Raw genomic sequence first — 24738 nt, 5'->3', positions numbered from 1 at the left:
TTTAGCAGACGCAGAAAGCGTTTCCATTCAGTGTGACATTCCAAGTTAAGAAATAAACCATTTGTTTTAATACTAAAGAAGTTGAATCTAAACTAAACAAAGGAGATCGAAAAAAGCAAAATCTATATCGTACAGTAAGTTATACAATAAAAAGAAAAAAACTGGCAATTTTTGAAACCATTCAAGAGAAAATCGATGGGATTGGTCTTTTATTAATATCCGTTACCGTTTCCCTTTTGTTGATGCTTGACTTAAGTCATAAATGATTTTCTTTTTCCAGGAAACTAACGAGAAACACTATACCTACATCATCGAATGGAACAGTATTTTTTCGCCAGTCGTTTAATCTGTAACAAAAATATGTCTGCTCATAAGTACTGAAAAGATATACCCCCTTTTTTGTTAACCAGTTTTGGGTTTTCAAGGTGTTGTGAACTGTTATTTGAAATATATATAAACTGTTCACTGTTTCAACCCAAGTTATCTCTGTAACTGTTCTTTACGAGAATTTTTAAGATCTATACTACTCACATTAAATTTTCTTTACGGTGCTTCATCAAAGGAGTAACATAAACAGTATATATGTAATTATCTTTGGAGATCTTTAAGTTTATTTCCGTTCCCTATTTAATTTATCCCCACGTTAACAGGAATGGCAACTACTGACCAGGGGAGATGTTCTGACCCAGCTCACCTCCCTCTCAATAACAAGATAAAAACAATGACAACAAGATTAAGATAATAGTGTTTGTTAAGTTACATTGACCCGCAGCATCTGCATGGAGTTGTGAAAAATTAAGAAAGGAAAAGGGTTACCCTTATCACCAACCCTCTCGTACCGTTTCAATATGCCTGGCAGAGGAGGCAGAATAAAGAGCTGCGCATTGAGTGCATGATACGCCCGTCGCTTTTGCAAAGAATAAAGTTCCACAACTTCTCAATGTCATAACAGAAATTTGCAAAAAAAAATTAAAGGGTTTTATTTTAATAGAAATAAACCAGTCACCACAGTGTCATGAAAACTGCCCAAAAGCACTTTTGAGTTATTGTCGGAAAACTGGAAAATCCGTTTTTTTAATTAAATAAAACGCCTGAACTCGGAAACGTAAAATTTATAAAAATTGAAAGGGAGCTCACGTCAATAGATATATCAATAATTCACCAAATTTTCATGCAAATAGATGAAAGCGTTTTTGATTTATTGTCCGACAAGTTGACGACGAACAGACAACGGTATACCATAATACGTCTCGTAAACATGCGTAAAAAGACGAGGCCTTGATCCTCATATTGATGTCAAACGTGCTAGACTTCAGAAATGAAAAGATGGGCCAAAGACTTTTTCTTTATCTACTCAAAGAGTTCTTGGGACTTGGAGATGGGAGAGATGTTAACTGCTTCATCTTGTGACACCTTGCAAGGTACTTTATGATTTTAAGGATTTGCATTAGATATCATTATACTTTTCCAGTTCCTTTTTAAAAGGGCATGTAAAAGAGGGACGAAAGATACCAGAGGGACAGTCGAACTCATAGATCGAAAACAAACTGACAACGCCATGGCCAAAAATAAACAGACAAACAGACAAATAATAGATAATACAGATGACACAACATAGAAAACTAAAGACCAAGCAACACGAACCCCACCAAGAACTGGGGGTGATCTCAGGTGCCCCGGAAGGGTAAGCAGATCCTGCTCCACATGTGGCACCCGTCGTGTTGCTTATGTTATTACAAATCCAGTAAATAGTCTAATTCGGTAGGTCACATTCGTGAAAAGGGAAGGGTATTGTAGTTTCGACATAAGGAACATACCCGATATCATCTGTGAAACGGTTATTCCGTAACGGTCAACCAACTCGTAACGGCGTCCATATAATTTACGAAGGGGTGATTTTAACTTCACCATTCACTCTTGGTTTAATAGCTTCCTTGTGAGCAGCAATCCTTTATCAAGGAAACATGATAGGAATTACAAGCCCGGGAATATCGTATCAATTGGGAGATATATACTCCGTATGCAGGCGCTGCTGGAATGTTGCTACATAGAAATGGAAAGTTCACAATTGGGAAGCTGAAATCATCTCTTTTGTTGTAAAGTTTTGTATTCAACCGACCCTCATTGTCAATTTCTAGATGTAAGTCAAGATATGAGGCAGACTTAACTGAATCTGTAGTATCCTTTATCTCTAGTTCGATGGGATAGATTCGTTCAACGTAGTCACCAAATTTTGTATTATTTAGTGAGAGAACATCATCTATTTAGCGGAACGTAAAGTTAAAGGATATTGCTAACTTTTTAATTTCTTCCTAAGAAGTTCCTGTATGAAGACAGCCTCATAATAATAAAGAAACAAGTCGGCAAGAAGAGGGGCATAATTGGTTCCCATTGGAATTCCGACAGTCTGTTGAAAAACGAATCCTCCAAACGTAACAAATATGTTGTAAATCAAGAAATCAAGCATCTTGATAATGTCAATTTCAGAGAATTTTTTGTTTGAATCAGAGTGATTCTTTACAAAGTAGAATTTATCCCTCCCCAAGACAACATACTTGTATCTACGTTCGCCATTCTTTTTAATGAAACAAAGTAATACCAACTCTTTCAATTTGTCTTTTATTTTGGAATGGGGAATACTTGTGTAAAGTGTAGAAAAGTCAAATGTTTTATTACTATTGCAAGATAAGAGAGTCTTAGATTGTATGTACTCTAAAAGATCTTTGGATTTTTTTAGTATCTACATCTGATTCACGTCACCTCTAGAATAGGCAGTTTCACAATAACTTTGGAGCCCAGCTTTGACTGCTGATAAAATAGATGTTAATAATTTAGAAAGAGGTTTCGTGGAGCACTTGGAAGACCCAGCAATATACCGTTGTTTGTAAGGGCACTTATGCAGTTTGGGTATCCAATACAGTGATGGAAGATCCAGTTCTTCATCTTTGGTTGAAATTCCAAAGGAACATAGAACAGACCTATGATTTTCCAGGATTTCCTCTTTGGTAAGTGTCGTGAAGGTATATGTTGAGTTTCCAAGTGAATTGTCAATACCTAATTCATTTATCAAGCAGTTTATGTAATGATGTAAGCTATGAATTGTATGATTACATTGAGATGTAACAATAATTTATTAGGGCCCCCACCATAAAATGGACGCGGCCTATAGTAATCACTCTATCTGTCTGTCACACTTTCCTGTGTCGTACAACTACCCACGTTTGCTTCGACTGATTGAAATAAAATTAAAACACATCAATAAACATCACCAGAGGAAGCTCTCTTTTGAGTTTGAAGTGTTTTCGATTATTCATGTCCGATAAATTAGACTTAGACTGGTGGAGCCCTTCATGACGTAGTCATTTGCCTAGTTATGATACATTTAAATCTGCATTGCTTACGGCAAAGGCCGGTCTAGGAGTCAATCGCTCCGTCCGTTCATCTGTCTGTCCATGTGTCCACCATTAAAAGATGGTACTTGTTTGTGTAATCTGAAACTTGATCAGCTTTAAGATTCCTTAGAGCTTGACATTTCTGAGACTTTGTACGGTGGTTCTGAACACATTGAAGGTTTGCATTTCCCCTTTTCGTTGCTTTTGAGTTGATTTGAGAAATAAGGTAGATTTCTTTGCATGTTGAATATGGTTGTTAAGTGTTATTGAAGTTTTTACACCACTGTTTTTAAGATCATGAACAGGACTTGATACTCGAAATTATCAATAATTTGCACATTTTTCCTTTGATCTTACTGTCTAATATTTGATAAGATTATGGACAGAACTTAATACTCGAGAATATTAGACAATGATTAAAAAACAGGTGCAACAAGGTCGTGTGTTCATTTCCATCCACGTCAATTTATTAATGAAATGCACACGACTTCATTCATCATGTTCATACAACCGAACAATTAACACAACGTTTCGTAAGCATAAAAGATTTTTTACTATTTTTTCATTTATTTCATATTCATAACCCCCCCCCCCCCCCCAAAAAAAAAAAAAACCAAAACATTTCGTAAAGACAAATTACTGATAAAAAAAGAAATAATGGCATTTTATTTTTTTTATACTGACTTCACCAGCTCGACCTTACGATCTATATTAGACAATGGTTGTAATGTATCAGTGCAGCAACGTCGCATGCTCAAGTCTATCCACATCAATTTATGAGGGTATGGATGGGGGTGCTTTATTTCTTTTTTTAAATTTTTTCCGCATCGCTCATTATTCCTTATTCTGTATTTACTCGTATTCTGGACATTGTTCTTTTCTGTAATCAGTATACTTTTACCCATTTTTTTTTCAATTTTTGCAGTTATAATTTATATTTTAGCACCCGATTATTCTCTATCCTTTGGTTTTTTTTGTAACTTCTTTTGTTATAAATTAGGCAGTTAGTTTTCTCAATTGAATTGTTTAAAAAATTACCAATCATTTGTAACAACTTTTCAGGAAAAAGGAAGATTGCAGGATCATAATTAACTACAAGTTTAGTGGGCCTGTTTATTGTTTGATAAGTATTAACGTTATAATAACCTTAGATCTTCAAATATAGTTAACATACAGCTGCCGTAATATAACCAACTATGTAAGAGCATAAACTACTTAAGTACTCGAGTAAAGATTTCGAACAGCCTTATGATGTAAAGAGCCTTGTTCCTGTAGTATTTTTAGATAGCAAAGGAAAAATGATTTATAGTGAATGTAGAAACAGAAATAAGATTGTGGAATAAGTCTGGTCGTCATCAAAACATCCAACACAGGATTTACGGTGGTTATAAGAGAATCATGACGGAAAGATAGGTCTTTGGCATGGCACTTTTTCCGTCTTCCTTTGTTATAACACACACTAATGGAAGGACAAGTTCAGACGATGCAGCCTTGTCCAAACTTGTTTGCCAAATGTTGTCAATTATGGCTCGTTCTTTTTTCAAAGGTGTCGATCTTAAGTTTGTAATTTCAGGACCTTGCAGTCGGAACTCAGGCTCATCTACACAGTCGTGAAAGACTATTTCAGTGCCATTGTAGTGCCACCTTACATCCTATCCTGGAAGCAAAAAGTCAGCAATTCTTTTAAGATGTGACTGAAAAAGTGACAATTTGATACCAAAATTTTCTTTTGGAAAGATGGTGTTTTCCCGCTTAGAAAGTAATTTTGATTGTTGACTAATTACCGAGTTCTGTTTTGAGAAGGAGTCTATGCTGTTTTCAGTTTGCTGGCTGTTAAATCTTAAAATGGTGTTGTCTACGATCCAACCAGGTTTTCGGTTTGTGGTGCCTTTCGCAAGACGTCTTAGTGCTCCATAGGTTCTTTCGTCCTGCTCTGCAAGGAAAGATTTTGTATTTATAATCCTATAAATCTCAGTCAGATGCACAACCAAGCTATGGAAATGACTCCCATAAACTTTTCTCGCCGTCATCTTTACAGGAATGCCTATGGTTGATTTGGACAAAACAGCGAAAAGGAAAGTTTGGTTATAAAACCTTAAAATTTGTCTGGAAGTTCTTCTTCCAACAGAGCTGTAAATAGTTATCAAAGGTACCAGGATTATAATTTAATACCCCAGACGCGCGTTTCGTCTACATAAGACACATCAGTGACGCTCAGATCAAAATAGTTATAAAGCCAAAAAAGTACAAAGTTGAAGAGCATTGAACCAAAATTCCAAAAAGTTGTGCCAAATACGGCTAAGGTAATATATTCCTGGGATAAGAAAATCCGTAGTTTTTCGAAAAATTCAAAGTTTTGTTACAGGAAATTTATAAAAAATGACCATATAATTGATATTCATGTCACCACCGAAGTGCTGACTACTAGGCTGGTGATACCCTCGGGGACGAAACGTCTACCAGCAGTGCCATCGATCCAGTGATGTAAATAGTTATCAAAGGTACCAGGATTATAATTTAATACGCCAGATGCGCGTTTCGTCTACATAAGACTCATCAGTGACGCTCAGATCAAAATAGTTATAAAGCCTAACAAGTACAAAGTTGAAGAGCATTGAACCAAAATTCCCAAAAGTTGTGCCAAATACGGCTAAGGTAATTTATTCCTGGGATAAGAAAAGCCTTAGTTTTTCGAAAAATTCAATGTTCTGAAACGGGAAATTTATAAAAAATGACCTTATACTGTGGATTCATTATTATTCGTTGGATACCAATTTTCGTGGTTTTTGTGGTTATTCAGGAACCACGAATTCCAATGTCCAACGAATTACAAATTTTCTATAGGAATTTATGTAGCTTTGGCAAAACCACGAAAATGCAAGTTCTCCTCAATCCACGAAAATTGGTACCCACGAAAATATATGAATCCACAGTAATTGATATTCATGTCAACACCGAAGTGCTGACTACTGGGCTGGTGATACCCTCGGGGACGAAACGTCCACCAGCAGTGGCATCGACCCAGTAGTGTAAATAGTTATCAAAGGATTATAATTTAATACACCAGACGCGCGTAAGCAATATTAATATTTTCTACTAAAGAATCAATGAGTGGATCAGATCCTTTAATTTGATTTTTGTCTCCGATGGTGTTGTTGCAAATTTTTTTTCCAGCACCAATTTTGTAGACATTTGTTCAACATGATGTTGTAATTTTTGAATAATATTTTTGACCACATTTGGAATGTCGTGTAACATGGGAGTGCCTCATATTAGCTGATGTTACTCTCTGTCAATGATTTTTCAGGATAGTGTAGGAGAAGGGCATGCGGGCGAGATATTCCATGTAGCAAATCTGACATTACTTCCTGAAGTATTGCCTTCGTATTAAGCCTAAAAGTATCAAAACCTCTACATTCAAGTACATCAATCAATTCATCTTTAGTTGGATTTTGGAATGGGTGGATGTTTCCCTGCTTTAGTTTTATCAGACTTTCCCCTTTCAAAAATACTGCCCTGCGGTCTTTTAAATCAGAGGCTGTTCGCCTAAAACAGCATTCCAAATGCATGTGCTCTTTACTGTGAACACCGCACAAGCAAGAAAAAGTCCCCCCTTTCTGCTGACCAGCCTCAAACTGTCGTGCTGGTCCATCTCCGCTAAAAAATCTCACTTCGAAAGTATACTCTATTCCATTTAAAATAATTCCTTTCCTCAGTTCCTGTAGATCTTCAGTTCTGACAGGTGTATATCATACTCGTTCTGTGTCCTTTAAGCCTGCAACAAAGATTGAGCATATTCGTTAGTCGCAAGTTACAAAACTTTGACTAAAAATATAATTTTCTAAATTAATTTACATAAAACTTACAGAACTTTAACAACAACACTTAATCAAAATTGTACAGACTTTTACAGTGCTTGTTTCAAAATATTTATGAAATAGTTGGGGTACATACACACATTATATACATGATGTAGGGAAACTGGGAAATAAACTGGATTTTGTTGGCCTTATTAATTTGATTTATATTTTTATGATAACAGTAGTGATTTATATTTTAATGATAACAGTAGTGATTTATATTTTTATGATAACAGTTGTGATTTATATTTTTATGAGATAACAGTAGTTCTCTTGACAAACATTCACCAATGATTTTAAGTATCAGGGAAAAATCGCCAAAATTTTTTTTTTTCATAGTTATTCAAGTTATTGTCGACGAATCAATTTGAGACTGTAGGATATTTAGAAGTTCTTAGTTGTTATAAGTAATTATATAGAATAATTATTAGGTGTATTGTCTGTTTGGGTCCATTTGACCTTAACCGGTGTGATATTTTTCATTCTGTACAATTCCTAAGAGGAGAACACTTTCATAGGAGCGTGAGTGGCCTGTTGCTAAGCAAAATTTCTATCCATTTTACCCTCATTTTTCAGTGGTTATCTATATTGTACCCCGACCTTTAGCCCGGTTAGTACCGTTTACCTTTTAAAGGACCTACCTACACGTTTCTGTGTGTGTTACATTTTTATGTTGTGTTTCTGTTGTGTCGTAGTTCTCTTATATTTGATGTGTTTCCCTCAGTTTTAGTTTGTAACCCGGATTTGTTTTTTTCTCAGTCGATTTACGAATTTCAAACAGCGGTATACTACTGTTGCCTTTATTTATCTACCTATTGTATTTATTGTTAATTTGTTCTCGTCCTGACCATGAATGAAATATTTGCCACTGGACGTTAAGCAACCAACATTCAATCAATCCTTAGTCTTTATTAGCATCTTCCACACTCTATATGCCAGATAGCATAGTTTGAATCTCAAGTTTGATATCATTACACAAACAACAAAGAAGACCTGGCTGGTGGCTTACCACTATGTCAAAAATGTCCTTATGACATTTTCAGAATTTTATCAATGAAATATATGCTCAGATATTCAAGTTGTAAAAATGATGGTATACTTGTCAAGAAAATTACATAACTTGTGCAAGGTGGAGGAATCTTATACCTGTTCTATAAATATCAATGATGTCATTGATAAAGTAATCTTGGATCTTCCTTTGTCTATAATTGTAGTTAAATCAACTACAACCAACGCCTTATACAGTGCAATGTTTAATTTTACTCCCCACTGATGAATTCAAAAAATCTTTACCCGTCAGTGCTTACAAGCACTTTGATTTTAGCATAGGTTTACATTGTTTTAGAGCAGTCACCTCCTATGATGGAATGTGTATTGACGTATTTGATCTACAATTACAAAAACCAATTTGTTTAATACAGTAGTTGATTGATTGATTGATTGTTGGTTGCTTAACGTCCAGTGGCAAATATTTCATGCATATTCAGGACGAGAAGTTCACAATAAATACAATAGGTAGGTTCTGTAATAGGGGCGTCCGGGATTAAGGTCGGAGAAATTTAGACTGCCACGGGAAATGAGGGTATATTGGATAGGGACCGAAATTTAGCCTTGCAACAGGTCACCTACGGACCCCTCAAAGAGTTGTTGCAAGGGTTCTTAACGTACAAAGAGCGTGGCACTCTCTTTACACGAGGCATCGGATTTAACGTCCCCATTCTGACCGGACGTGGCTGCAAATTTGTACATCCCGCACAGCCAAACGGACGCCCCACTTTAGCATGGGTTTTACTGCCGGTCGGAGGAAGACCAATGGTGACCATACTTCTATTCCCCAGTCACCCTTGGGGTAATATAGTAGTTGACCATGTGTTGTTATATTTTTTTAAATGAGGATAAATCTGGTATCTTTTTCATTTGTGATTACACATAACACCAAACAAAATTAATATGACTTATATTTAATGACAATTGTACGTACCCTTTGTTCTCCCTTTTCTTTTTTTTCTTTTTAGTATCGGGGCTGATTCTACACTACTTTAAGGTTATTACGTAATTCTTTCCTGTTTCCTTGTTCTATTCTCTCGCTGTTGTTGCTACTTCTTTGTTCTTCTGTTCTCTCCCTGTTCCTACTTCTTTATTCTTTTGACTGTAGAAGTAATACTTTTTAAAGTTTTTTATATAAAATATGTGTCATTGATTTAATTTACATAAAAAAAGAGAAATATTAAACTTCCTCATCATTTGTGTTAAAACTTTAAAACAGATCTACTCTAACCTTGTTATGTTTATTTTCTGGACAATCTATAAAGAGATGTATCGTACTCACATTTTGATTTGCTTTTCTTTCATTTCCATTTCCTTCTAATTTATAAATTTCAGCAGGATCCCAAAGATGATTTATCATAATGTCGTATACATATTTATTTGTTTTTTTCGTGTTTTAGCTCATCTGGCCCAATGGACCAAGTGAGCTCTTCTCGTCACTTGGCGTCCGTCGTCGTCCTCCGTTATCTTTTACTATAATCTTCTATAAAACTACTGGGCTAAAGTTAACTAACCAAACTTGGCCATAAAAGAAGGGCGAAATATACCAGAGGGACAGTCAAACTCATAGATCGAAAATAAACTGACAACGCCATGGCTAAAAAATAAAAAAGCAAACAGAGAAATGGTAGTACACAAGACACAACATAGAAAACTAAAGACGTAGCAACACGAACCCCACCAAAAACTGGGGGTGATCTCAGGTGCTCCGGAAGTGTAAGCAGATCCTGCTCCACATGTGGCACCCGTCATGTTGCTCATGTTATTAGAAATCCGGTAAATAGTCTAATTCGGTAGGTCACATTCGTGGTAAAAAAAAGATAGTGGATTGTAATTACGACATAAGGAACATATCCGATATCATCTGTGAAACGGTTATTCCATAACGGTCAACCAACTCGTGATGGCGTCCTTAAAATTTACGAAGGGACGATTTCAACTTCACCATTTGGAACTCTTGGTTTAATAGCTTCCTTGTGAGTAGCAACCCTCTATCAAGGAAATCATGATAGGAAATACAAGCCCGGGGATATCGTATCAATTGGGAGATATATACCCCGTATGCAGGCCCTACTGGAATGTTGCTACATAGAAATGGAAAGTTCACAATTGGGAAGCTGAAATCATCTCTTTTGTCGTAAAGTTTTGTTTTCAACCACAATCATTCTTTGGGTGTCTAGTTTTAAAAAATGTGTCCGATTTCCCCGCCTACCAACCAACATGGCCGCCATGACTAAAAATAAAACATAGGGTAAAATTGCAAGATTTGTCTATTATTTTGAAAACCGTTAGGAATAGAGAAAATCTGACAGGAGCAAAAATGATCAAAATGTTGAGCTCTACCAATTGTCCGTACACGTTAAAGTTTTCAGACGACTTCTGAAGAATTATTGCCCTTAAATAACAAATGTTACCATTTTCTTTCATTTTTGACTATTATCTTGAAAACTTTAATAGATACAGAGAAACATTAAATTTTCAAAAATGATCAGCAAGAGATCTAAAAATAAGTTCACATTATCCAAATCGTCAGCCGACTCCTTATAAGAGTTATTGCCCTTTGATGATGAATTTTACCAATTGTTTGCCTCATATCTTAAAATTATAATAGATAGATAGAAACTTAAAGAAGCTAAAATTATCAACAAGACAAGCACTACAACTAAGACAATATAGAGGAAATTGCTCGATGTCTCGTTGGATTTATTGCCCTTTGATGACGATTTTTATCATTTTTTGGGGGTTACATGATAAAAATTATAAAAGATAAATAGACACTTTAAATCACAAAAATTATCAGCAAGGCAAGATCTATTAACTAGTCACATTTCGCTGCGCTGATATAGGTAGTAGGCTGTCACTCTTTATAGGAGTGATTGCCCAGCCCCTTAAATAAGGATTTTTTCTACCATCTTGTAAGTTTTGAGCAAAAACTTAAGAAGATAGATAATACAAGATCATCAAAACAGAGATTTTTATCATGAATTCTATTCTCGTCTACAATGTTGGAGAGTGTCCTTTGTTGAATATGCACATAGACCAAGGTGAGAGACACAGGCTGTTTAGAATGTATAAAAAAACCTTATGCTTAATTCTATTAAACTCTTTTCTGTAAATAAAAGTAGGAAATTTCTATATAATTATTGTTTTAATGGTATGAGTTCCAAATGAGCAACACAATGTATGAGTACCAAGAAAAAAAAGGAGCGGGGGCAGATGGCAAGAGGTTTTATAATTCACAATAAGAAATGAACAAGACATGACAGAATCGATACAAATCAAATACATGTACTATGTAAATGTGAAATAGTAGCACAATGATTTTATGAATGTGTAATCGAAAGTTAATAGTTTTGTTAATACACTGTTAATACACTTGAAGTTTGTAAATACTATCTGAGGTATATTTGTGATTTTTTTAATGCAATATGAACAGACTTGATATATATATGAAAGTTTGGATATAACCAAAGTATTATCAATAACTAAGTATGAAGTAGACTTGTTAATAAAGTTTGAAATAAAACCGGAGTTAAAAAAATACGGACAACTTAATCATTTGAGTGAATTAATATTCAAAGTAAATTACCAATACAAGAGAACCATAAAAAGAATCACACTAGCACAATTGGGTGAAATACCGCATGTGAAATCATCGAAAATACATTATCTTCAATACTGATTATTAAACATGTGCACGTTTTATGGCACCATTACCAATACAAAATGCATACACATGTTACACATCATCAAACAATATTAAATGTAACAACAATTTTCAATATATACATTAAAATGTACCATTTTTTTTTTACTATCAAAAGGTAATAATATCCTAGTTGTGAATCACCTCACAATAACAAGTTTAAAAAAAATATTTTCAGAATGTCATTTTGTGTAAACAATATCTTGAACATTTTAGGAATGTTATAAGTCGAAAATATCTAAACCATTTTAAATATATTTTGAAGTAACTGAAAAATGAACCAGAACTGAAAATATGTATGGGGTATTTGGAGTACATCTATCAAAAACTAATATAACATAGATTGATTGTTGGTTGCTTACGTCCAGTGGCAAATATTTCATGCATGTTCAGGATGATATATAAATAAAATCATACATATAAGAAGATGTGGTATGCATGTATAAACTATCATTTTTGTAAAGCTATTCAAATAAAAGTAATCATGTAAAAGTATTACCAAATGAAAGTAATCATGGAAAAATAATCTTTATTTTAATGCTGTGTATTTATCTTATACTTATCAAACACAGTTGAGTAAACACATATATGCAATACAAAACAAAATCAAGTATTGCATATAAACAAATTTAAAAGTCAAGTTTGTTTAATAATACATATGTCACACATTGTTTTGTACTAAATTGTATATTCAAAACTATTTAATTGTGTTGATTTCTATTACAGTTTATTAACGTGTACATTTCGTATGCACCAGGCATATTTAATTTATTCAATAGTAATGATCTCGAAATTCATAATGAATTTAAATGTCCGAAATATTTGTTTATACCTGAAACATGTTAGATTATAAATTTATATTTGTCGATACTTATGGTCAAGATTGAACTTAAATCTTACGGTTATTCAATATTTCTATTTGATCAATTATGTTTATTTCAATACACAAGCGTGTAAATAATTTCTCTTTGATGAACGGAATCAATCTGTTATCTAATTTCTGTTGACAAAATGACCATTTCTAACTTTGTTGTTAGCAACGCTATTTGGTATTTAAAGAAAGATAAATTTTTATTAAGGGACTCCGTTTGGATATGCCAACGAGAGCACATAAACTGCGTTCGGATTTTCCATCGCAATCATATATATTGTTTTTGGTTTAAAATAACTAATTTGTAACACTGATATTTTATATTTGGACTTTATTAAATGAATTTGGACTTTACCAATTTATTTATATTAATTGTATTGAACTGCCGACTTGTGTGTGAATAAAGAGCTAGTACCCCGCATTGTGAATCGTTCCCATAGACGGGATCCCACTCAAAGCCATTCCGGCAATATTTATTAGAGAAAGTGATAAATACTTTCTCATAAATTGGTGGAGTATCGAATCGATCTGAGGAACCTCTTGCAATACAACAAGCGAGTGGCATAGTAGGTTCAGGCGCCTACTCGTTGTAACAATTGACTATTTATATCAAATATCAAGATCAAGATGTTCACATAACATGCACACGTCGGCATGCTGCTGGAACGTTAAACCGTGGCAACCCTACCGAGAATTTCAGAAAGTGAGATCTGTGGAATATGGGAATACTTCCAAATCAAAGGAACATAACCAATCTAGAAATAGTCGTCACAAATCTAAAGCACAGAAACTTCGGGATATGAAACGACTTGATCAGTATCGACAACAAAGGGAAATTATAAACGAATTACCGTTTTCGTCGATAACCAAGAGTGATCTAGATAAATCAGTTCCAAAATGCGATACTAAAACAGAACAGATGAACAAGTTAAAAAGAGAAAATGAGGATTTGAAGAAGACAATATTTGTGTTGACACCTGCAAACGGAAATATTACAGGAATCATCCTTGACACTAATTCAAATTTGGATAACCAAAAATTAGAACTCGAAAGACTTTCAAACGAACTTCAACAGCACAAAGATATCGTTGATCAATATAAAGTATATGCTTTAGACATGATGAAATTTACTTCAAGCTTACTGGATGAAAATGAAATATTAAAACAAAATCATGAAAATGCTTCTTCGTTGGGACATTCGTCTTTCCAAAATCAGCAACTCCAAAATGACATACAAAGTGTAACAACGGAACTGAATAAAGCTATTCGAGATAAAAACTTTTGGCAAGATAATGCATTCAGGAAAAGTATGGAGTGTAATGATAGGTACACAGTAATAGATGAACTTGAACAAGAAATAAAACAACTAAAAAGTGACAAGTGTGGATTAACTAATGAATTCGCGACATGGAAAACAACCAGATAGAAATAATACAACAGACACTATAAAGCCAAAGAAGTAACAAACCATCAAAATTTTCACTCGAGAAAAAGACAATATCCACGATATTGGACTCTTGTTGAACATTTTATTTTACTATTATTCATTCAATGACTTAAATTTATAAATTCGGGACGAATTTTCTTGAAAAAGGGAATAGTTGTCACACATTATTTTGTACTAAACTTTATATTCAAAACTATTTAATTGTGTTGATTTCTATTACAGTTTGTTAACGTGTACATTTCGTATGCACCAGGCATATTTAATTTATTAAATAGTAATGATCTCGAAATTCATAATGAATTTAAAGGTCCGAAATATTTGTTTACACCCGAAACATGTTAGATTATAAATTTATATTTGTCAATACTTATCGTCAAGATTCAATATTTCTATTTGATCAATTATGTTTAATTCAATACACAAGCGTGTAAATAATTTCTCTTTGATAAACGGAATCAATCTGTTATTTAATTTCTGTTGACAAAATGACCATTACTAACTTTGTTGTTAGCAACGCTATTTGGTATTTAAAGAAAGATAAATTTTTATTAAGGGACTCCGTTTGGATATGCCAACGAGAGCACATGAACTGCGTTCGGATTTTCCATCGCAATCATGTATATTGTTTTTGGTTTAAAATAACTAATTTGTAACACTGATATTTTATATTTGGACTCTATTAAATGAATTTGGACTTTAACAATTTGTTTAAATTAATTGTATTGAACTGCCGACTTGTGTGTGAATAAAGAGCTAGTACCCCGCATTGTGAATCGTTCCCATAGACGGGATCCCACTCAAAGCCATTCAGGCAATATTTATTAGAGAAAGTGATAAATACTTTCTTATACATATAAAAACCCTAATACATCTTTTAAATACAACTTCCTTAACACCTTACACTTTTGGTGCTTACAAGCAAAAAATTAGAAGACAAGTTTTTTTTTTCTCTCCAATACTTGTAAAAATCCTAATACTTTTTGTACTTTTTAATACAACTTCTGTAACATGTTTGATTGATTGATTGTTGGTTGCTTAACGTCCAATGACAAATATTTCATGCATATTCAGGGCGAGAACAAATTACCAATAAATACAAAAGGTAGGTTCTGTAATAGGGTCGTCCTGGATTAAGGTCGGAGAAATTTAGACTGCCACGGGAAATGAGGGTATATTGGATAGGGACAGAAATTTAGCCTTGCAACAGGTCACCTACGGACCCCTCAAATAGTTGTTGCAAGGGTTCTTAACGTGCAAAGAGCGTGGCACTCTCTTTAGACAAGGCATCGGATTTAACGTCCCCATTCTGATCGGACGTGGCTGCAAACTTGATAAATCTGTTGTATCAGACATGTCAGGAGTTGTGATTATTTCCGTGGTATCAGGCATGTTAGGTGTTGTGTGATTTGTTCTGTGGTATCAGGCATGCCGTGGTATCAGGTGTTGTGATTATTTCTGTTCCGTTGACAGGCACTGATGTAAAAAAAAATATAAAAAAATATGTTTTTTGTCTCTTTGGTTCAAAATCATTCATAATTAGAAGGAAAGGTTCTATAAATAAAGATACATCTTATACGTTCAAGTATTTCACATCCAATATTTTATGGTAATATAATTTACAAAGCAAAAAAATGTCGGCATTCACCTCAAAAGCTAATCAAACCTTTAAACAGACTTATTCGGAAAGGATATAGTTACGATACTGTTGTCAAGTCATTAAGGATTGCATAATTTGGTATTAATATTGATTCACACATAGGGTCTTTGCATCGGAAATAAACACATTTATTCTAAAACCAGTTGTTGGCATGCTACGGGTTTTTTTCTCATATATTTTATGATGGTATGATACTGAACCCCTAACGGGAGGAATTGTACATGATTTTCATATGATGAATACATAATCTGGAGCTGGCATGTCAGTAACTGTTAGTAGTCCTTTGTTCATTATTGTATCATTGTCATTTTGCATAGTTTCCTTTGTTACCTATTCTGACATCGGACTCGGACTTCTTTTGAACTGAGTTTTACTGTGCGTATTGCTATGTGCTTCTTTATTATACCCCTCTTTAAAAAAGTGGGGTATACTGTTTTACCTCTGTCTGTCCTTCCGTCCCATGAATATTTTCGTCGCATTTTTCTCAGGAACTACTTGACAAGGATTTCTGAAGTTTGGTTTCAGGGTTTATATAAGTAAGTTACACCGTGTGGTGCGTTTTCAGATTCATTACTCAACAATTTCCTGTTCACCGAACACTTGTATTATTTTACACATGATAGCCAAGTTGAACATTTTCGTCACATTTTTCCCAGGAACTACTTGACAAGGATTTCTGAAATTTGGTTTCAGGGTTTATACAAGTCAGCTAAACCGTGTGATGTCACTCAACAATTTCCTGTTTACCGAAATATTTCGGCGGGGGTATCATCAGTGAGCAGTAGCTCACAGTTTTACTTGTTCTACATTGGCTAGAGGTATAGGGGGAGGGTTGAGATCTCACAAAACATTTTTAACCCCGCCGCATTTTTGCGCCTGTCCCAAGTCAGGAGCCTCTGGCCTTGTTAGTCTAGTATGTTTTTTAATTTTAGTTCATTTATATGTTTTGGAGTTTAGTGTGACGTCCATTTTCACTGAACTAGCACACAATTTTAATAAGGGGCCAGCTGAGGACCACCTCCGGGTGCGGGATTTTCTCGCTGCACTGAAGACCCATTGGTGGCCTTCGGCTGTTGTCTGCTCTTTGGTTGGGTTGTTGTCTCTTTGACATATTCCCCATTTCCATTCTCAATTTTGTATTCATGTAAAACAGATAAAAGAATATTACTACTTATTATGATGTAACACTATAAAGGTGAAAAACGTACAACATGAATAGTTAAAACATTTCCATTGGACATGTTTTATAAACATTACATACAATTGGTGTATTGTTCACATATATAATGTAACAACAGCAGAATTCAGTTTTATAAACATTATATTCAATTGGTGTATTGTTTACATAAATAATGTAACAACAGCAGAATTCACTGTCTATTTTGACAAGAAAAACATTGTAATGAATACTTTTTTCCATATTCAACAAAAGTACAATCTTCCTTCTAATATTTACACACGTGTAGTGAAACCATTGATATGGGCATTCAAAGTTTTCAAATTTGATCATACGTTCATAATTATTGTTAAGAGCAAAAATGTTTCGTTGGTGTCATCTGTACTTGGAACTTGTGGCTGGTTTTCAATGTCTCGAGTAATAAGCTCTATCACAACATAGTGTGGATAAACCTGTAACATTTCTCTATCAATGAATGACAGAAGTTAATGACTATAAGTACTCGAAAAATAACTATGATTGGTAACGGCTTCAATTTTGTATATATGACAAAGTGACGGAAATGTACTTGCAAAAATGCAGATATGGAACATTATCTGAAAAAAATATCGGTGGCTTGTCTTTAAGTGTAGGTTTTTGTCGAGACTAAAAGTGGAGTAAGTTGCTTCTGCTTGTTGAAGAGTTTTATCTTTACGTGCATAATGAGACTTTATCTCTATAATATCACGGTGACAACACAGATAATTAGTATTGCTATCTGGAATTGCTGCAATATGTTTCAACCGCTTACATAAAAGCCACTTTGAGTGCATGTTAAATCTACGTGATGTTGTGTCTAGTGTCTTGTATAGCTTTGATGACATTCTTCTTCGTGGTCAATACCCCATTTACTAATAACTGACAACTTTGAACACATGTTTCGGCAAAATTTAATTTAGTTTATCTGCGGGTACGGTGTGTAATGGGGGACGTAGCTGGTGATGGTGGCGATCTAGTCTAATGGTGTCATTTATAATCGAGGCTGGTATGGAGATGGCTTCTGGTCTGATGTCGCTGTAGTAGGTGGTGTCAGAAATTTACTACTAGTAATATCATTTCCGTTCGAAGAGGTGCATATGTTGTAGATCTTACCAGAAAAATCTATATAATAATGATCACAGGACCACAAAAAATTAAAACACCAATTATTTCTACAGAAAGTGAATGTTTAAATTGAAAATACTTCCAACACCTTTTATCATACAATATTAATCCTACAATACAATTTGTAGTTGTTGATTTAGGTGTCTGTCATCAAGATGTTTTTAGCATATGTTTAAATAAGAAGTAGACAGTTTAAAAAAAATCATTTAAACATAGTTATTTGTTGATTTGTTGATTGACAGAAACAGAGGTATATTAATAGAACTCTTGGAAATTTTCCCTTAGAAAGGACAAAAATAGTATTGCTACTGTTTTATTTCCCTTAATTTATTAATCATAGTGTTCTCTGCATAATCTAGATCTTCCATATTCAGATAAATATAAGAACAAGTCTTTTTTTTTCTTTTCATTACCGTAATATGATGTTAAAGTTGTATTTTTTCATCATATTTTGACCGCTGTCTGATTTTGTTAACATGGTAGTGTTTATTTTTTTCGGAAAACATATATTTCAATATTGTTACGTCTTGATTTAAACGTTACCATCCTCGTTTGCTTTCTTTTGCATGTTAGGTTTTATTTTCGCTTACAATATGATTACTTTGTACAAACAACAGGTAATAGGTTTTCTCCTTATACTTGATACCTAAGGGTCGTTTTTAACCTATTATGCTATAATACTATAACGGTTTTGATAATTATTGGAGATCTTACCATATCCTTTACGTTTTTACTTTATCTAGTCTCTCATGCTCTTCGTTTCTTGTGTCATTGGTAATCTACCACCTAATTAATTTTATATCTCAAATTATTTTATAGAAGTTAATAGAATATCTATATACTGGTAAACTCAGACTCCTGAAACCTCATTTTTGAAAATTGCACACACTTCTATTGAAATGGGCCAAAGGGCATTGTGCAAATCATATATCCATATATTGTTTTCCCGCCAGTTTTTTTCTAATCAATTCGTATTTTTTTACATTAAAGTCTAGTAGAGCATATGGTAATGCTTTCCCAACGTTAATACCAACCATGTAATTCAGTGTCGGGTGAAAAAGGCTTTGTTAAACGAGTGATTTTGTCAAGCGTAAGATAAAGATTGATTTATGGTTGCTCAACGTCCAGTGGCAAATATTTCATGCATGTTCAGGACGAGAACAAGATAACAATAAATACAACAGGTAGGTCTTGTAAAAGAGGCCATCCGGGATGATGGTCGGGGAAATTTGGACTGCCACTGAAAAATGAGGGTTTTCTGGATAGGGACAGAAATCTTGCCTTGCAACAGGCCACCTACGGACCCCTCAAAGAGTTTTTGCAAGGCTTCTTAACGTGCAAAGAGCATGGCACTCTCGTTACAGGAGATATCGGATTTAACCTCCCCATTCTGACCGGACGTGGCTGCAAACTTGTACATCCCGCACAACCAAACGGACGCCCCACTTTGGCAAACGTTTTACTGCCGGTCGAAAAGACCATGTGACCATATTTCTATTCCCCAGTCACACTTGGGGGTGGAAGATAAAGATAAATTGTATCCAACTTTCTATGTCTAATTCTCAGGTTCCCATATCTGTTGTTGTCCATACTTGATTGTCCCATCGGGTTTCTCTTACGCCTTCTTCATTATACAAGAAAAGATAACAGGAAAATCACCACTGCAAAACAACACAAGAAGATACTCTACATCACTAATCCTAATTCAAAGCAATCAAAAGAGAAACAAGAAAAAAAATGATGGAAAGCATTACCCCCAAAAAATTAATTACTCCACAACCTATCTAGAATCGATGCGAATGTCCATCGTTTAGGCCTATGTAGATTAACTTTTTGTTGTTATGTTTCTATCTAATTGATGTTTATCCCACATATCTTTTTCTTAATTTTTTTTTTCTTGAAAATCAGAAAAGTCAAACGGATCAGTGAATCGCATGAACGACTTACGTTTATGGTCTTGAGTGCAAAAGTAGAATATAAAATGCATTATTTAATGGAACAATTGCTAGTGATTACGCAATTAAATTACGTACAATATGCTTGTCATTGTTAAATAACCAGGCTCATCACCTCCTATTATTTATTTCAATACTTTAAGCTTTCAATTTCTTTCTTAAAGTTATTACATTTGTTTTTCTTTCTTGTAAACATGTGATATACAATATACAAAAAACCTATGAACAAATATTACCAAAAAGAACAGATGTTAAATTCTTTTTGTTTCCGTATTCCGTTCCGTTTTCCGTTTCCGCCGTTTAGCAACACCAATACAAGACAAAACTATTAAAATTACTCATTATACAAAACAAAACATTTTTCAACATATATTTTTCCTAAGCTACAACTTGCATAACCTTTTCAGAATTTTGGATCCTGAACGGTCTTTTACTCCGTATTTAACGATACCTTTAACTTAATTATTCAAGCATCATTGATGCATCTTTTGTGGATAAAAGCACACGTTTTTGCATAATGATTAATGAAACAGATAACAAATATTTAATAGATGAGATTTCGCTGAAAAATTGGCAAATACAATTTATGTATAAATTTTTGACGGCGATTTTTTTCAGTCAGAGGTATTGTTTGATACCAAAAATCGTCAATTTACCTTATATAACACTGAATAAAACCCTAAAGTTCATAGTTCGGTGAACCGGAAACATATGTATATGGAATACCGGATCCAATTCCGGAAAAGGATAAGGTAAATACTGGGTACAACGACCAAATGAATAAAAATTTGCCGACCGACGATTGATTGATTGATTGTTTGTTGCTTAACGTCCAGTGGCAAATATTTCATGCATATTCAGAACGAGAACAAATTAACAATAAATACAATAGGTAGGTTCTGTAATAGGGGCGTCCGGGATTAAGGTCGGAGAAATTTAGACTGCCACGGGAAATGAGGGTATATTGGATAGGGACAGAAATTTAGCCTTGCAACAGGTCACCTACTGACCCCTCAAAGAGTTGTTGCAAGGGTTCTTAACGTGCAAAGAGCGTGGCACTCTCTTTACACGAGGCATCGGATTTAACGTCCCCATTCTGACCGGACGTGGCTGCAAAGCCGACCGACGAAACAGATCATTTAACACACAATGTTTGCTTGATCTTCGCAAGCGTATCTTCCCCAATGCAAAGAAAAAAGTTTAAAATTCTTTCTATGTACAGTTTAAAAAAACAATACAATAACTGTACCATTTACGTACCACAAACACATTCTGTAATGTGACCGACATAGTCACAATTAGAATGTAAGGGGATAGTCGTCCCTTGAAGTGTATGTGTACCCTCTCACATCCATTATTTATAAGAACCTTCTCGATGTCCAAGGATATTTTCACATGTGGATAATATCCAGGAAGTGAGCAATCCCATTGCTGTTACATTACAGGGAATAATGCTGTTTGTAATCCATACTAAAACATCATTAATACAACCACCCGGATCATACAACTCTCCATTGATTTCTCCTCTGTCAGATAAGAACTCGCGGTCATAAAACCACGTGTTAAGACGTATAGATTAAAAGAGGTACTATATGGGATTTTTTTACCAAAAAATTGTAAAAAAATAAAGGCAGAGAAAAGTAATCTACACATACGTATATGTAGCAAAATTAACAGTCCAAAGAGCTGTTTAATTTTATGATACTATATAGAAGTATAGATAAGCTCGTGAAATTTCAGTAAATCTAGTACGATTGATAGACAAACCGATAGTATCATGTATTTCTCTTTTTACTTATTAAATTTAAAAAAAAAGTACGCAAAGTACGCCTGTGTAGCACCCATCAAATAATAGAGATGTATTCTATTAGAACTAAAAAAAACAAAAAAAAAAAACAATTGGTGTCCTGTGAAATTGTGTAACAACAGAATGGATGTAACATATCGCAAGTTAATTATCCTCAATGTATCATTCATCTCCTCGTCAAATAAAATGATATATTAATTAAAGATATGATTGATTGATTGATCGATTATTGGTTGCTTAACGTCCAGTGGCAATTATTTCAAGCATATTCAGGACGAGAACAAATTAACAATAAATACAATAGGTAGGTTCTGTAATAGAGGCGTCTGGGATTGGGGTCGGAGAAATTTAGACTGCGACGGGAAATGAGGGTATATTGGATAGGGACAGAAATTTAGCCTTGCAACAGGTCACCTACTGACCCCTCAAAGAGTTGTTGCAAGTGGCACTCTCTTAACACGAGGCATCGGATTTAACGTCCCCATTCTGACCGGACGTGGCTGCAAATTTGTACATCCCGCACAGCCAAACAGACGCCCCACTTCAGCGAGTGTTTTACCGCCGGTCGGAGGAATACCAATGATGACCATACTTCTATTCCCCAGTCACCCTTGGGGGCATTAAAGATATGAACTAAATGGGGTTCTGAAGTAGTGATTGGGTGTAAAACCAAATATAAAATAAATAAAATGTGCACATCACTAGTGTTTTTTTTATTGATTGATTGATTGGTGTTTGATTTACGCCGCCTTAGCGCAGAGGCTATATCGCGGCGAGAGCTAATTCAAATATGTTTACAATTTAAAGTATTTTTAGATAAATCAGACAAAAAGACCTTCAATAAACTAAAACTCATGTTTAAAGCAAAATTGCGTAATTACATATAAAATTCAACAATAAGATAAAGTGATTAAAATTAAAATCATTTAAATTTATACAACTTTTTTTATTGAGAAAAAGACGTATAAATAGCAAACCCTACCAATAATTATTCACTGTATACGAACCTTGTTCTTACGAAGAAAACAAGGTTTCTGAAGAAAATAAATGGCACAGGAAATGTTGAGGTAAGTATATCAAATTAAAAGATGGTTTAAATGTAAACATATACTTGTTCTCAATAATAAACCGATGGATACAATCATTCTGAAAAAGGAGACGTAATAATGGAAAAGAAAAGATATATAATAACGAATTGACGCGAAAACATTTTTGGACAAATAAAAAAATCAAGTTAAGCAAGTTAATATAAACAGTTGCTCAACATTATATTCATACACAGTATGACGTCCATTTTTACTGAACTAGTATACATTTTTGTTTAGGGGCCAGCTGAAACCCGCATCCGGATGCGGGATTTTCTCGCTGTGTTGAAGACCAATTGGTGGCCTTCGGCTGTTGTTTGTTCTTTGGTCGAGTTGTTGTCTCTTTGACGCATTCACCATTTCCATTCTCAATTTTACATTATGTAATCATCTTTATATTTTATAACAGGAGCTACAAGAAAAGCCACAAAGGACCAGTTCAATATGCAGGTTTACAATTTGGAAGTCACAAAGGACCAGTTCAATATGCAGGTTTACAATTTGGAAGTAGCGCAGTTATTTTTGAATGTTATCAACCATTCAGGAGGAAAACATTTTTTTTTTTTTGCAGTAAGATTTTCATACAGGATAACTGTAATTTCATATATGATTCAAATTTTGATCTTTCATTAACAACATCTAGTTTCCTTTGAAATTCCGTTTAAATACTAATAACTGATTTGGTGACATCTGTGTGTTTCCCGGAAGTTTGAGATATTATTAGCAACATACGAAAACAATGCGTAAAACTAAGTTAGTATTTGCCTCTACTACTAGATACAAATATCAAATTATAAACTATGTCGCCCTACGGATTTTAACAATTAAAAACTAAAAGTATCACGCCCCTACGTGATAAAATGACCCCCCCCCCCCCACAAAAAAAAAAAAAAAACAAAAAAAAACACGAAAATCAACACCTTGATTTATATAAAACAATAAACGAACAATATATGATAGACCACAATCAACGAGTATAAAAAAATACAGTCTCTTGACTGGACACATCTGTAGTCCCAATTTTGTTTTTATGTGTTGTTTTTTTTATTCTTATAACAAAATGAAGTTCGGTTAAATAAAGGCAATTAAGCCCTGATTGGATTGAATGAAAATGTCTTTATCTGTACTGTATATTTGATCCTGTTAAATGCTATTTAAAATATATTGTTAAAAGGATAATATAGATGCCTATTTAGAATATGTCAATATCCTCATTTCGAGTCTACTGGTTATTTGTTTCAAAACTTTTAAAGGGGTGTATGTCCTTCGAGCATCTTGATTTGTTCTCTAATAAAGGAATATTTAAGAAGTTTATATATAAATGTAGGATTAATAAACTTGAGTTTTTTACCAGAAGCATGGCACAACAAGAAAAAGATATAAGACACTATAAGACATTTAAAGTGATTCTGAATAAGACAATTGATTGTCTTTTCAAATGTATTCTTAAATAAATCAAATAATGGATGCAAAAAAAGTGTTTTGCTCTTTAACTCCTAAGCCAATTATTGACTTTGGAAGTAGTCCTATTAGAAGTGTTACATTTTTGTTTACAGGGGTTATTTTTCAAAAATCTGAACTTGAGACACAA

The 24738-nt window shown here is 34.1% G+C and overlaps 1 long non-coding RNA gene across 1 annotated transcript; it reads left to right on the top strand.

Annotated features, from left to right (window-relative positions):
• Positions 1 to 12703: 12703 nt before the first annotated feature.
• On the top strand, positions 12704 to 15023 carry LOC127721676 (uncharacterized). Its single transcript, XR_007991391.1, has 2 exons — positions 12704 to 12816; positions 14631 to 15023. It is a non-coding gene; the product is annotated as an uncharacterized LOC127721676 (long non-coding RNA).
• The last annotated feature ends 9715 nt before the right edge of the window (positions 15024 to 24738 follow it).

The sequence above is a fragment of the Mytilus californianus genome, unplaced genomic scaffold (assembly GCF_021869535.1).
Source record: "Mytilus californianus isolate M0D057914Y unplaced genomic scaffold, xbMytCali1.0.p SCAF_12, whole genome shotgun sequence".
NCBI classification, from domain to species: Eukaryota; Metazoa; Mollusca; class Bivalvia; order Mytilida; family Mytilidae; genus Mytilus; species Mytilus californianus.
This window is presented reverse-complemented; position numbering and strand designations above follow the sequence as displayed.